General features: G+C 40.5%; 1 protein-coding gene across 6 annotated transcripts in view; it reads left to right on the top strand.

The window, feature by feature from the left end:
* The window catches only part of PCED1B (PC-esterase domain containing 1B), a 190,591-nt gene that overhangs the window by 95,399 nt on the left and 82,903 nt on the right, over nucleotides 1-12,289 (top strand). For 4 of the 6 annotated variants that reach the window (XR_001918049.1, XR_001918048.1, XM_018047890.1 and 1 more), the window contains exon 4: nucleotides 11,188-11,326. The exons of the other annotated variants lie outside the window; for them this stretch is intronic. The gene's annotated coding sequence lies outside the window, so the exon portion shown is untranslated. The remainder of the gene's footprint in view (nucleotides 1-11,187; nucleotides 11,327-12,289) is intronic. 6 annotated transcript variants of the gene reach the window in all.

The following is a 12,289-nucleotide window of genomic DNA, read 5'->3' as shown; positions in this document are numbered from 1 at the left end:
CTTGGAGCTTCTGCTTGTGACTGACTTTGGTTGGAGAGCAAGCGCCAGAGAGGGAAGAGATGAGGACTGTGGCCTCTTTGCCCCAGCTGATGTCTTAGCCCTAGTCAGGGGGTGGGGGTTGGGAGGGGAATGGCAACTAGAAACTTAGGGAATGTTTTCAAAGCGATTCTGGCTGAGGAATGAGTGCCACATACTGACAGAATTATTGTTATGACAGAATTTGTAACATGCTGAGTGAGGGTGGAAGCCAGGGCTGGAAGCATAGGAAGAACTCCGGATGTAATCAGAACTCCTTAAGGGCCCAGTGTGTTGTACAGAAGTAGAGACAGTGCCTTTTTCCCTCCCCGCTGCATAAAATCCACACCTGCACCCCAAGAATATGACACCTTTGGCATGAACACTTAAATTCTCACCTCAGACAGTGGCACTTGGCAGGGGTAGGCGGTCATATGGCAGAAAGGCAAAGACATTGTAAGGACCCCATGGGGCCTTCCCAGGACAGGCCCTCCTGCATATCTACTGCTTTAATTCCTCTCTGAGAGTGAGTGAGTCAGTGAAGTCGCTCAGTCGTGTCCGACTCTTTGCGACCCCATGGACTGTAGCCTACCAGGCTCCTCTGTCCATGGGATTTTCCAGGCAATAGTACTGGAGTGGATTGCCATCTCCTTCTCCAGGGGATATTCCCGACCCAGGGATCAAACCCAGGTCTCCCACATTGTAGACAGACGCTTTACCGTCTGAGCCATACCTGGCTAATAGTATTTGATGCACATTTCCTGAAATGGTTTACCGATGAAATGTGTTAACTACTTGATGACCATAAGCACATAGCCCCAGGCCTCCTGGAGCCTAAGGACAATAATGTTAACCCTGGTGACACAACCCTGTTACCTCACCATCAGTCAAGAGAACCCTGCACAATCTGAGCACATATCCTGTGATCCTTGCCCACCAACCTGGCTTTTAAAAAGTGTTTTGCTGGAACCCTTGGGGAGCTCAGGGTTTTTTCAGGACATGAGCCACCCATCTCCTTGTATGGTCCTGCAATAAATCTTTCTCTGCTCCAGACTCTTGACATTTCAGTTTGTTTGACCTCCCTGTGCAGCAGGCACATGAACTTGAGCCAACAATATGTGTACGTGCAGCCAACAGTCTTTGAGTTTGCAAAGACTCAGATATGACTTAACAACTGAACAACAACACTTTCAAATAATGGAATGGCAACAGTCTAATATCCCATAGAGCTCTGCCACCATCTCAAAAAATAAAGGAAAACTTAGAAAGGGGGGATGGCACCTCAAATGTACTCATGAAGTTAATGAAAGATTGACTCTCTTCATGCTGGATGATGTAAAAATGCAAATACCATTGTTTACAAAAGCCCCCAAGGCAATTGCCTCTCATTTTTAATTTTGAAAAGTTAAGGATTAATGATAGAAAGTTGTATCCAGGCAATACAAATTACAAATGGGAACATTGCCGTAATTTATGAAGGACTCGCTCAGTTTACCGTGATGTTGCAACCACAGTTTAGATCTTAATCTCCATCTTCCCTTCTCTGCTTCTCAACTTTTGCACCTCAGAAAGGCTCAGATAGGACCTCTGTGCCAGTGTTAGCTAGTCTCAGTTACATGCAGGAAAATTAATATGGAGCTTAAATTGAAATGGCCTCCTCTCAAAGTTGAAACGAGGGAACAACAAATCTTATCAGAACATCTGGTGAAGGGTCCATCTAGTTGAAGGATGGATTTTCATAAAGTAGTATTAATAAATGCAAAGTCTGCACTGTTATTCTTAAACTTGAAACCTCAACTACAGGTTTTGGAATTGGTGGACTGTTCAGATGAAATAATATTTCTGGTTAACCATTTCTTTTAAAAAGTCAGTACTTTGCCAGTATATTTCTCAATGCTTTATAAGTCAACTGCTCTTCTTGAAGAGGTATAGTTCCATCCCAACATCACAGATATTATGTTGTTTACTACAGACCTTGCAATACCTCTGCTTCATAATCTCAAACCATCACTTCCCATCTTTTTAGCACCAAACATACTGTTTTCATTCATTCATCAGTCTGTTTGATAAATACTGACTGAATGCCTACTATGTGCCAAGTACTCTCCTAGAGACTGACAGCGTAACAGAGAATAAAGCAAACATCTCTTCTTTCATGGACATTAAATTTCGATACAGTGTTATATGTATAAGGAATAGGAGCTTGGACTGACAACTTAGACATATCCTTGTTGTTGATTTTTGATTAATCACCGAGTCCAGCTAGCTTGATGTTATTTGATGTTTTCTCATGAAGTTTATGTTTTTAGTCTACTTAAATCATAGTTTCAGGGAGCTGGGTTTTGGTTAGTGAATACATTTTCCACTGTATTTCTCTTGATTGAGTACAGTGAGATAGAAAAACCATATACAGTGGAAAGAATGCTGGATCTCTAAATTCTTTAAAAACTTGGAATTTTTTTTAACCTCCTTGGTCTAATTTATTCCCTCTCCTGAAGAAAAAAGTAAAACAACTCAACTTTTTGTCAGCGCTAATAAGAAGACAGACCATCATTACGAACCATTCCAGCCCTTCTGCAATCTTAGTCCTGTCACGAGAAACATCCTGTAATTTCCCCCCTTCAAAATCAGAACTGAATCCATGAAGATCCGTGCAAAACTGGATGCTAATAATAGTCCACTCCCACTGACAACAGAAAGGCTGAAGTCTTCACAAATCTTTTCAAAGAACAGTTTGAGGCAATTTTGAAGTCACAAATGGTTCTGTTTCTCTAAGCAGACATTTTTCAGAGCACTGAGCTCAGTTAGAAATACTAAAACTAAAGAAAATCAGTGAAACTTGAAGCTCCTTCAGAAAAGAGCTGCTGAAATGGCTGAAAGCTTGGGAGATCCCCCTACTGAAGAGCTGTTAGGGGCACCGAATTTATTTCTTTGGCTTAGTTGAGGAACAGAGGACTCAAAAATCAAAGGTGCATAGCAGTGATGTATGCACTGCCAGGATATCAGGTATGTTATTTAACCAGATTAAATAACATATCACCAGTAGATCTAAGTGCTAACAGAGCTCAAGTTACAGATGACTACTTTATCCATATTATCTTTTTCAAGAATTTCAAAACTCAGGAAGCAGATGTTATTGCTATTATTCCCATTGCACAGTTGAAGAAAACTGAGGCTTAAGTAACTTGCACACAGCCATATAGCTAGTTAATGGATGAGCTGGAACTTGAACCCAAGCTATGTCTAGGGCCTCAGCTCTTCATTGGTACACTGAGCTGCCTTAAGAGCAGAAATATTCAGTTGTCCAAAAGGATGTGAAAAAATGAGGCCATGTAAATAAATGAGATTTTGATGCTCATCACTCTAGAGATTAGAAATGGAAATGGAATGTCTATGTCTCATTGGGATGGAGAGCGTTCAGGTTTGCCTGAAGCAGTGAAGTTGCTCAGTTGTGGCCGACTCTTTGCGAGCCCATGGACTACAGCCTATCAGGCGCCTCCATCCATGGAATTTTCCGGGCAAGAGTACTGGAGTGGGTTGCCACAAATGCTAATTTAAAATGACTTTGAGATCTCTTTCTTTCTGGTCATGACTGAAAAGATGGTTTTTACTCATTATACCATTTGGAAGTTAACATAAAGAAAATTTAAAATCTGGTTAAATAACATATCTGATATCTTGGCAGTGTTAATTACCCAATTAGAGAGTGAACTCTTCCAATTAAGGAAAAATGGAGTACCTACAACTACTGTACTCTAAAATTATAGTAGGTAAGTGTTCACGTCTCATTTTGTGTCTGTAAAAAGATGGACAAAATACACATAGGAAATGTCTGTAATTTGTCTGGGGATGGGATTCCTAAATATATTTTGCTTTAATGCCTAACAGAAAGAGACTCTCAAGGAAATTGGTATAAATCTTTCAAGAAATCTGAGATGACAATGTGTGCATGTTTTCTAAAATTAGGAAACTAGTTATAGGTGAAGAAGTGGAAGGTGTGTGTTACGCTGGGATTGGTAATCTCTGAAGGAGAGGATTTTGATCTGGGGTCAGACACAAGACTTGACTACTTGGAGCTTTTTGTGTAGCAAAGTTTTATTAAAGTGTAATAGAGATAGGGAAAGCTTCTGACCTAGACATCAGAAGGGGACAGAACGAGTGCCCCCTTGCTAGTTTCTAGAAAGGTGTTTTATATCTGTTAGAAAGCTATTAGTCAGATCAGAGAGATACGTTAAGTCTGAGGGAGTTTCACCAGGCCCCTCTCCCACAATATGCATTTTTGGGATAAGATAGCATGAGGTGTGTCATCCCATGGCCACAAAACAATTGACAGGAATACTGGTTTGTTGAGCCATTATTAGTCCAAGGTTTGAGAAAAGAAAAAAAGTTAGCTTTAGGTGGAACCATGTTGAAGAAAGGAAAATTCCAAAGCAAATACATAGTTTTATTAACATAGCTTAAGAAAAATATTTCCATAGGAAAAAGACATTGGTTAGCTCAAGGCAGAACCAGGTGTCATCGACACAGAATTAAAAGAGAAGGAAAAAAAATTGTCTGCCACTTGCAGTTTATTTCCTCCTGCCACCTGGGGACCTCTGGCCTTCCTTCCTGTTACACTCTCAGAAGCAAAAGTTAGAACCGGACATGGAACAATAAACTGGTTCAAAATTGGGAAAGGTGTACATTGAGGCTGTGTATTGTCACCGTGATGATTTAACTTATATGCAGAGTAGTGAAGTGAAGTCGCTCAGTCGGGTCCGACTCTTTGCAACGCCATAGACTGTAGTCTACCAGGCTCCTCTGTCCATGGGATTTTCTAGGCAATAGTACTGGAGTGGATTGCCATTTCCTTCTGTGAAATGCCGGACTGGATGAAGCACAAGCTGGAATCAAGATTGCCAGGAGAAATATCAGTAACCTCAGATATGCAGATGACACCACCCTTATGGCAGAAAACGAAGAGGAACTAAAGAGTCTCTTGGTGAAGGTGAAAGAGAAGAGTGAAAAAGCTGGTTTAAAACTCAACATTCAAAAAACTAAGATCATGGTATCTGGTCCCATCATTCCATGGCAAATAGATGGGGAAACAGTTGCAGACTTTATTTTCCTGGGCTCCAAAATCATTGCAGATGGTGACCTCAGCCATGAAATTAAAAGACGCTTACTCCTTGGAAGAAACGATATGACCAACTGGACAGTGTATTAAAAAGCAGAGACATTACTTTGCCGACAAAATTCTGTCTAGTCAAATCTATGGTTTTTCCAATAGTCATGTATGGATGTGAGAGCTGGACCAGAAAGAAGGCTGAGCATCAAATAATTGATGATTTTGAACTGTAGTGTGGAAAAGACTCTGATAGTCCCTTGAACTGCAAAGAGATCCAACCAGTCAATCCTAAAGGAAATCAGTGCTGAATATTCATTGGAAGGACTGATGCTGCAGCAGAAGCTCCAATACTTTGGCCACCTGATGCGAAGAGCTCACTCCTTAGAAAAGACCGTGGTGCTGTGAAAGACTGAAGGCAGGAGGAGAAGGGGACGACAGAGAACGAGATAGTTGGATGGCATCACCGACTCTATGGACATGAGTTTGAGTAGGCTCTGGGAGATGGTGACAGACAGGGAAGCCTGGCGTGCTGCCGTCCATGGGGTCACAAAGAGTCAGACACCACTGAGTGACTGAACAACAGCAACAAATTATAGGTGATGGAACCCTAATTATAGGTGATGCATCAAAAACGGATTTCATGGTCAAAGTAAAGATTCATAAGCACAGTGAAAATTCACAGTATCTAGGGATGTGGATGAATCTAGAGACTGTCATACAGAGTGAAGTCAGAAAGAGAAAAGCAAATGTGGGTGGGCTTCTTAATGTATATATGTGGAATCTGGAAAAATGGTATAGATAATCTTACTTGAAAAGCAGAGATAGAGACACAGATGTAGAGAGTAAACATACAGACATCAAGTATTGAAAGGAGGGGTGGGATGAATTGGGAGATTGGGACTGACATATATACACTATTGATACACTGTGTATAACAGATAATGAGTGAGAACCTAGTGTTTAGCTCGGTGTTCTCAGGTGACCTAAATGTGAAGGAATCCAAAAAGAGGGGATATATGTATACATACAACTGGTTCACTTTGCTGTACAGCAGAAACTAGCACAACATTGTAAGGCAACTATATCCCAATAAAAATTAATTTAGAAAAAAGATTCACAGTGTCATATTAAAGATTCTGAGAAGTTTAGCAATAAAGACACTGACTTAACTTGGCTTAACCAAAATTCCCCACACATTTTGTCTATAGAGTCGTTTAAAGTTTTTTCAACTTTCCACTGAACCAGTGTTTCACTGACCATATTATAGCAGATTGCTTAAAATTCACACTCTCATGACTGTTTGAAACTACACGGTACTTTTGTTACCTAGCATTTTTCACTCAGTCATCTTAGAATGTGCACCTGATGAAGACAAGGATTTGTCTGTCTACAGACCCCTCACTGGTAAATATTTTTATGTTACAAAATAACATAAAAATATGTTGATGCTTGATTCCCTAAGCATCCTGGTGACTGTGGGATATCTGATAATGATTCCTAGGATAGTAAGGACCCCAGAGCCCACTCTGTGCTGTGACAGGCAGTGAGGATACTGTGAATAGAACAGATGTGGTTCCTTCCAAAGCAGAGCTAATATTTTCATGAGGGAAATGGACTGTCAGATAACTCAACAAGCAATGACAGAGAATATTTTGTATTATGAAATTTTAAATTGGTAAATAGGTCTGTCTCAATCTCATGTGTGTTTTAGTTGGTATGAGTTGTCCCTTGCATGCTTATCCCCTGGACACCTGTAAGAGGCAGGTTTGGGGAAATATGGTGCTGGAAAACAACCAGCTCTGGGAAAGGGGACTGGATTTATAGCACTTACAGATTTCTATTATGCAAATACTCCCACCATGTCAGATTTCAAGTTACCAAGGTGATGGTAAGCCACTTCTGGAAATTCAACCATCTACTCCCATGAGCTGGTGCCTGAGGCTCCAGCACATCACTAATTCTAGGTTTCAAGGAAAGTTCAGCAGCGTTCTTCTCAGACTTTTGGGTTTCCAAAGCAAAAAGTAAAGACTTTTTGAAAATTAAAGAATGACTAACTTTCCAAAAATTTTCTCCCTCATCCATTCACACATTCATTCATTTCTCTCTCCTTCCCTCTCTTCCTTCCTCCTCCAAGTAAGGATGCTAAGAACAAATAACATTCTACAATCACCTTCATTTCATAAAAGAAAGGATATTTTAACAACAAAAAAGTGAGAATGATTTAACTTCAGAATGTTTAAAATCCTTTATATTAAATGAGCCTTGCTCTATGAAAATTTTACTAACATTTTTCTAATTTTCTGTCTCTTTAAGAGGCAATAATATATGTATCAATAATTACTTTAAATACAACTGGAGTAAATGCTCCCAAAAGAGATAGAATGGCTAAAATAATAATAATAATAAGAGAGAGAGACCTACATATATACTGCCCATAAGAAACTCACTTCAAATCTAAAGACACACAGATGGAAAGTGAGGAGATGGAGGAAGATATTCCATGTAAATAAAAATGAAAAGAAAGCTGGGTTAGCACTACTTAGACAAAATAGACTTTAAAACAAAGACTGGACAAAGAGAGAAGGTATTACATAATGATAAAGAGATCAATCCAAAAAAACAAGTAACACTTGAAAAAAGATCTGCATCCATATCCAAAAAAGGATTTAATATCCAGAATATATAAAGAACACATACGACCCAACAACAAATAAACAAGTATAATTTTTAAATGGGCAAAGGATAGACGTTTCTCCAAAGGAGACATATAGATGGACAACAAACACATGAAAAGATGCTCAGCATCACTAATTATCAGGGAAATGTAAATCAAAATCACAGTGAGGTATCACCTGACAGCTCTCAGGATGACTGTCATCAAAAAGACAGCTAAAAAATAATAAGTATTGATGAAGATGTGTTGAAGGGAAGCCTCAAAGATGTAAGTTGGTGCAGCCACCACAGAAAATAGCATGGAGATTCCTCAAAAAATTAAAAATAGAACTACATATGACCCAGCATTTTCACATCTGTGTATTCCCTGAGGAAAACAAAACACTAATTCAAATAGATATGTGCACCTGTATGTTCACTGCAGTATTATTTACGATAGCTGAGATACGGAAGCAACCTAAATGTCCATCCACCGAGGAATGGATAAAGATGTCACCCCCACACATAGGAATATTACCCACCCATAAAAAAGAATGAAATTTTGCCAGTTGCAACATCATGGATAAATCTAAAGGATATTATGCCAAGTGAAATAACTCAAAGACAGTCACCATATGATTTCACTCGTATGTGGACTCTAAAAAACAGACCCAAAACAGACTCGGAAAAAAATGATGGTTGCCAGAGGGGAGGGGGCCACTAAACAGATGAAGGGAATTAAGAGGTACAAACTTCTAGTTATAAAATAAATAAGTCATGGGGATGTACTCTATGGCATAGGGAATATAGTCAGTGGTACTGTAATAGTGTTTTATGGGAGCAGATGGTTACTAGGCTTATTGTGGTAATCATCTATAATGTATTTAAATGAATCACTATATTGTACCCTGAAACTAACATAATATTGTATTTCAACTCTATTTCAATAAGAAAGAACGGATGGATGAAAAGAAGAAAAATTTAAGTAAGGGATCCAGGTAGAGGGTTCCAGGTAAGAAGTTAGAAAAGCGAAGGTTAATATTTACAGAGACAGACCATGGGAGCATATGAAAAACTAAGAGAGGGATGGAAATTTTAAAGAAAATCAAGTGTCAAGGAACTGGAAATCTCAGGAAGAAAAGACGGGTGAAATGATCGGGTACTAATGAAAATCTCTTCTCCCTACTCCAAGGGAATTATTAACCCAGTTACAAAAAGGGAGAGAGTAAAGAAGAAAGAGAGAAACAGGGATGCTGTTTTAACTGTCGGCAGCATTGTATAGAGATGAGATGTATTTTTCATCTTCATTCAATGGCAGGCTTTAAGAATTAAATCCAGCCTTAAACAGTAAAATGTTTAAAAATCAGTGCCTTGAAATCTATTTTTTCACAGCTAAGACAGAGACTAAACATGCTTAGGAATTCAGTTCCGAGGACCAGAGGTGATGGGGGTGGGGGTAGTTTTCTGAGCATTCCATCTCCCAAGCAACCCCCAACTCTAGGCATTCTGGAATTCCTCTTAAACATTAAATCGGCTTCCTTGCAGGCATATCTGGGAATTATAGATTCATCCTGTGGAGGTCAAGTTTTGTAAAGACTGTGGCTTTATGGGTTACACTCCCACTGGCCCCATCTGCCACCTCTTCTACCTGGACCGATGCTCCATCCCACCTTCTCCAAGGATGGGACTTCAGGTGGTCAACTGAATCTACCTGCATCTGTCTTCCTTCTGTCTGCATCAAGCTCTTTGACCCATAGACACTTTATTTCCACAGTTTTCTCCTCACCCTTTGTGTCCCCTCTCTTTCCCAGACATAACATCTTTCACAGCACCAGAGCATTTTGTGGCATTTATTAAATTAAATGTCTGTCTCCCCTTGCTAAATAAGGATTTTGGAAGCAGTAGCCATTCTTTAGTGAATTTTGTGTTCCCAGCATCTAACAGTTGGGGAATGAATTAAATGTTGGCTGAATAAATAAATTTTTAAAGGCTAATCCCAAGGAAAACAGATCATGTTATAAATTCCTCAGCTGGAACTCTAAGAACCAGTGATGTTCCATGCAAAAGCCTCGTAGGGACAGGAATCCAGAGGGGTGACCACAGGTCCTCTTGGCCTATGGAAAAGCATGGAATATACTGTGACCCATAAGGCAAATACCCTTTGAACGAACCTGATTTATCTTGATGGAATTCTTTGCTTAGGTACTGTGAGCTCCATTTCTAGTATGCAAATTCTGCTTTCCTTAGAAATGGAAAGGAACTTGAGACATTTCTTAGGTAGTTTCAAGACCAAACTGCTTGTGAGAGTTAAGGACTTCCTTTTCTGACTGTGTACCAGAAGAGCTGGCAATTAGAGGCGAGAGTGGCAGAGTGTTGCAGATGTGAACATCATATGGAAATCCAGCATCCAAACTTAGCATGTGGAGCATGAGCAGTAGCCGCCCTGTCCCACTGTGGTGCTCAAGTGGGCTGGGGAGGAAGGGCTTTGGGGTGAAAGTGAAAAGAAGTGCAGAGGAGCTTTGGAAACATACTCATATTACATGTTCTCCCTAAAAAGAGACTGACTGCTGGTAAAATGGACTTTTTCTAGGCCTGGTTATACAATCGCTGGATTTTAGGTCCCGGATTCATGTTGCTTCTTATTGCAAAATGCCTGCATGTGGCATTTTGTCTGTTTTCATTTCTGCCGTTTAATAGGTCATGGTGAACTTTGTCTCCGAGTTTACTCACAGAAGATTTAAGGAGAGCCTTCACCTAACTTAGGACCTCACTCTGCTGTTTTTCGTTTCTTCTTACATTTTGCCCATTCTTCTCCTCTTCTTCCACTTTATTTTTCACATCACTGGCTTCCTGCCTGAGTCAGGAAGCGACCTTACGAGGCTGCCTGAGTAGAAGTCTTCAGACTTTTAGAGATGGGCTGCCACTCCTCCATGGGGTGCCTTTTGTGCACTGAGAAAAGGCAGATGCAGCCCTAGTGGCTCAGGACAGACCAATCTCAGGACCAGCTCTATTGTTAAGACCAGCTCTTGTGCCATGAACAGCCTGCCTAACCGGAAGATGCAACCCTGTTCAGAAAACAAGAGTCCACAGTCTTGCCTAAATAAACCATTAGAGTGACCACTGTCCTCATGATGAAACTGCTCTTTAAAGTCCTCTTAAGGGATGAATAGACTTGGACACATGTATTTCTTCAATTTTCAGTAGTTTGCAGGTCCTTAAACACTGTTCAAAGCTACCTGGTGGCTTTCTGCTGCCACTAGCATCAAATCCAAACAGGCTGATCTGATTTGCGAGACCTTCTCTTCTTTTCAGTGCTACACTGTCATCCCACAGTTTGTCTTCATTTCAGCAAACACTTAATGGCCATGGACTATGAGTCAAACTCTTGAATCCCATCTTTTGTTCCTCTCCAGCTTGGCACTTTCACGGCAACTAGCTCCACGACAAAATAAGCCTCCTTGAAATTTCCAAACAGAAAGCTCTGGAGATGTCTGGCAAGCCCTGGGCATAACCTTCTGCTGCTGCAGACCTGGAATCCACAGACGCAACCTCGTGAGTCAGTTCCTCCAGCCCCAGCCTGGCCCTTCTCTTGGTCACCCTCCCCCTCCTCCCCACAGACCCACATGCCTGCTTCAATACAGTACGCTCCTAATCCTGCTTGAAGTGTACAAGCAGCACACTTGAAGTGCACTAGTGCAGTGTCATCTGAGGAACTCTCTCGGTGTAAGCTCCACACAGAAAGACAATGATGAGACTTTATTCCCGCAGTATTGTATGATTTAGAAAACACATTCATAGGCATTAGCTCTCTATACAGACATCTAGTCTTTGCCTCAGTGCAGAGATTCTCAGCCTTGGTTGCACGTAGAATCACCTGGGAGCTTTCATAAAGTGTGGAGACCTGAGCTCCCTGTCCAGGGAAGAAGGAAGCAGAATCTCTGAGGGTGGAGGCTGCGTGCAGGTTTCTTTGTCCGTACCGGGTGATCCTAATAAAAACCACTGCCTGCCTTTCTCTTTGCCGATCTTTTGACCATTTTTAGGGCTGGCCCAGAATCATCCAGATACTATACAGAATTCCCAGCACAGCACTGGCCAAAGACATGATTCTTTTTTCTCCATACATCCTCCTTAGCTCCTGCCTAATACAACACCAGTTGACTTTGTCTCCAACCTACCCCATATGACCATGGAATATCTATATGTTACTCTAGAATTATTGTTTTCTCATTGCCTGTAGATCTGGTTTACTTAAAATGATAACTGTCTCAAAGATGGAAGCTATCTTTCCATCCTTTGGCTCTTTCCATATAGTCCTGGCAAAGAGCTTCTGAACCACAATAGAGAGTAAATGGATGTTGATTACAAGTAGAACCTATTCTTCTTGCTTTAATTTTCCTTTGATATGAAAATCAAACAGGCTTCAGAGAATGAGGTTAGAAGATTGAAATAAGAAAAATATGTAGACTGGGAACTAAGAAACCAAAAGCAAAACCAAAGATGTCCAGTACAAGAAAA

The sequence above is a fragment of the Capra hircus genome, chromosome 5 (assembly GCF_001704415.2).
Source record: "Capra hircus breed San Clemente chromosome 5, ASM170441v1, whole genome shotgun sequence".
Classification (NCBI taxonomy): Eukaryota; Metazoa; Chordata; class Mammalia; order Artiodactyla; family Bovidae; genus Capra; species Capra hircus.
Note: the sequence above shows the minus strand (reverse complement) of the source record. Positions and strands in the feature narration are given on the sequence as shown.